This window comes from Limulus polyphemus, unplaced genomic scaffold (assembly GCF_000517525.1).
Source record: "Limulus polyphemus unplaced genomic scaffold, Limulus_polyphemus-2.1.2 Scaffold2017, whole genome shotgun sequence".
NCBI lineage: Eukaryota > Metazoa > Arthropoda > Merostomata > Xiphosura > Limulidae > Limulus > Limulus polyphemus.
In genome coordinates this window covers 43,173-46,750 of record NW_013667627.1, presented here as the reverse complement: position 1 = coordinate 46,750, position 3,578 = coordinate 43,173, and the positions used below count along the sequence as shown (strand labels likewise).

General features: G+C 35.9%; 1 protein-coding gene across 7 annotated transcripts in view; it reads left to right on the top strand.

The window, feature by feature from the left end:
• Positions 1–3,578, top strand: part of LOC106465673 (lysophospholipid acyltransferase 5-like) — a 103,780-nt gene that overhangs the window by 69,845 nt on the left and 30,357 nt on the right. The window lies entirely within an intron of this gene.

Here is a 3,578-nt window from a genome sequence, read left to right as displayed (position 1 = left end):
TGCACAGATCCCCTAATTTATGTGAGTAAATACATTTTGCCGTATTTATAGAAAAAAAAGTCACTTTTTAAACAATAAGCTAATAAGAAATTGTGTGGTTTATGTAACTGAGCTTGTTTCTGGGGAATAGTGGAATTTTCTGTTTTACAAAGGTAAGCAATGTCAAAGATCATAGCAGCAATTACCCAATATTAGCCTTATCTTTGGATGTTTTAAAAGGAAACTGTTGTGTCAAGTGAAAACCACTTTGCCTGAAGAACAGTGTTCACAATTTTGGGTAATAACTTATGTGAAAGCTGTATGTTCAAGAAAAGTTAGTTTAAAATAAAAATAACATTTTTATAATACGCCTTTCTTCTTACGTGAATTATCTCCCGGTAGGACAGCAGTAAGTTTATAGACTTACAGTGCTAAAGTTTGGAGTTCAGTTCCCTGTGGTGGACCCAGCATATAACCCAATGGATGCTTGGCTCTAAAACAAACAAATAAACTTACATGAATTTCATTTATCAATCAGAAGTGCATCAGTACTATTGAAAATCATGCTATTGGTGACATAAAATCAACAGTACATCACCTTAATAAAAATAATTCTTGATAACTTGATACATTTCTTTTTCTGATCTGAGACTGTAATTTTCTGTATAACTACCAATAGCAATACAATACTTTAACTGTTTTTTGCCTTGGTTTAGTGTGCTTCACTTTTATAGATACAGGTAACTTTCTAAGTTTGGAATTTTTATAAAATGACTGGACCACCGTGACCCGTTGGGTCACCCACTATTCAGAGGTTATGAAGAATTCAAGCTAATTTCAATATTGCACCGAAATAAAAGTTTATTTTGAGATAATTTAATTAAATATTTCAATCCATTCGTGTTATTCATAATTCAAGAAAATATATTTGATTGTTGAGTAGGAGTAAAACGAAAGACCATTTCATTTTTCAAAAAGGCGAAGTAAGAAGTTTCGTAAAGAGCGCGAACAGTAGTGTGATATAAAATTACTCATGCTAGAAATTTTCATAAAGTGACCCAAAAAATGGCGCAAACTCAGTAACCTGTGGCCTGATTTTAACAAAACTGGTTTTATTCTGTTTCTATTCTCTTTTCAGGGGTACCATATTCTTACAAATATGGCGCTATTGTCAGAGTTTTAGTAGTATATAGATAGATTCTTCAAGATCTTGTTTTTGTCATCTTACATTTTTTAATTTAAGAGATATAATATAATAGCTAATGCTCGGCGAGAGGTTTTTGTTTATAAAATTTTGATGCTGTTCTCGACTTGATTTTTATTTCATTACCATGGTGCTAGCAACTCCACGTCCTTATCCAATATTGCCAAAGAAACAACGAGAAGTAGCCATTCCGGTAAACATAAGCAAAGAGGGGAAGACAGCATGTCAGTTGCACAAGTGGCAAGTGATAGCAACATGAAGACGCAGGATCAAAGCCGAAAGGAAATGTCCGATCCTCAATGCAAAAAACACTACTAAGATCGGAACATGGAACGTTAGGACCATGTTCCAGACTGGGAAAACCCAGCAAGTAATTCAAGAGATGAAACGATACAAACTAGATATTCTTGGTTTAGCAGAGATGAGGTGGAGTGGATGTGGTCGTAGTCAGTCTGAAAAGTTACCATCTTGTGGTCAGGTCATGAACAGCAAGCAGTAAACGGAGTTGGAATGATGAAAAGCAAAAGAGCTGACAAAGCTTTGGTGGAATGGAAGCCAGTAGATGAAAGAATTTTAACGGCAAGATTTGTTACTAGTCAGTCTAGATTGACAATAGTTCAAGCCTATGCCCCCACTGAGACAGCTGATGAAGTTGTTAAAGTTTTTATGAGAGGCTGGAAGAAACTGTAGATGGGGTTCATAAGTATGACATATTGATGGTGATGGGCGATTTTAAAGCAAAAGTGTCCCCAGAAAGAATTAACATCGAAGGAACGGTGGGGCCGTTTGCATCATCACCTGTAACAAATGAAAATGGTAATCGATTTAGAACCTTCAGCAGTGTCAATGGACTTTGCATTGGCAATTCCTTCTTCCAACACAATTGCATACATAGATGGACTTGGAGGTCGCCTGATGGCCAAATTAAAAATGAAATCGATTACATATGTATTAGTAAGCGTTGGCGAAGATCACTGATGGATGTAAGATCATACAGAGGAGCAGACGTTAGTTCAGATCATAACTTAGTAATCGGAAAGTTCAAAGTGAAATTTAAAGTGCAGCAGAAGACTAAGAAACCTATGGCTTTTGCAGTGAATAAGTTAAAAGATCCTAGGATGGCAGAAGAGTTTCAACTTAAGTTGCGTAATAAATTCAAAGTCCTTGAAAATCTAGAGGACATAAGAGACGCATTGGGAAGGTTTTAAAAAGAACATTCATGAAGTGGCCGAAGAAGTACTGGGTAGAAGAAGAGGAACCAATAGAGAAAGTTGCATAAGTGATGGTACGCGGACGGTGATTGATGAAAGGAAAAGGGTCAAGCAACTGAGAGAAGCAGCAACTAGACAGGATTACGGTGACTTAGCTGAGCGATATAACCAACTAGATAGAGAAGTGAAAAAGAGGTGTAAGAATGATAAGAATCAATGGATTGAAAATAAAGGGAATGAAGCGCAGGAAGCTGCAGATAGAGGTGATAGTAAAACTGTATATAAGATAACAAAAGAGCTTACATCTGGTTTTAAAAGTAGTGGAGGTGTACCTAGTAAAGCGAAAAATGGCACGAGATTGACTACGGAAAGAGAACAACTGGAAAGGTGGAAAGAACATTTTAATGAAGTCCTGAACCAATGTGAACCTGATATTTTGTTAGACTTATCTAATGAAAATGTCAGAGCAATTTTAAACGTAAACCTAAATGACATATCTCTAGAAGAAGCTAGAAGAGCATTGCAAAATCTGAAAAACAACAAAGCAGCAGGGTCAGATGAGTTGCAACCTGAATTACTGAAGAACGGATGTCAGGCGTTGGAACTGGAGTTATTAAATATTTTTAACAAGATTTGGAGACAGGAAACTATTCCATCAGAATGGGGTCAGGGTGTGATTGTCACTATTCCGAAAAAAGGAGACCTAAGTGATTGTAACAACTGGAGAGGAATTTCTTTACTATCAATACCTAGTAAAGCTTTTTGTTATATATTATTAGAAAGGTTGAAAGATGAAGTGGACGCCTTATTAAGGGAGGAACAGGCTGGATTCAGAAGCGGAAGATCATGCACTGAACAGATATTTACCTTACGAAACATCATAGAACAAACTTTAGAATTTAAAGGTCAAATTAACTTAAACTTTATTGATTTGATAGTGTCCATCGAGAAACGTTGTAAAAAATTGTGGGACTATATGGTGTACCAGAAAAATTTATAAACATATTCAAAAGTCTTTATGAAAACTCCAATAGTTGTGTAAAAACTAACGTTGGGACCACGGAGTACTTTAATGTATACAGTGGAGTGAGACAAGGTTGTGTGTTATCTCCCTTTTTTTTTCTTTTGGTGGTAGATTTTGTCATGAAAAAAGCAATGAATGTTGGTGATGGGATAATGTGGGG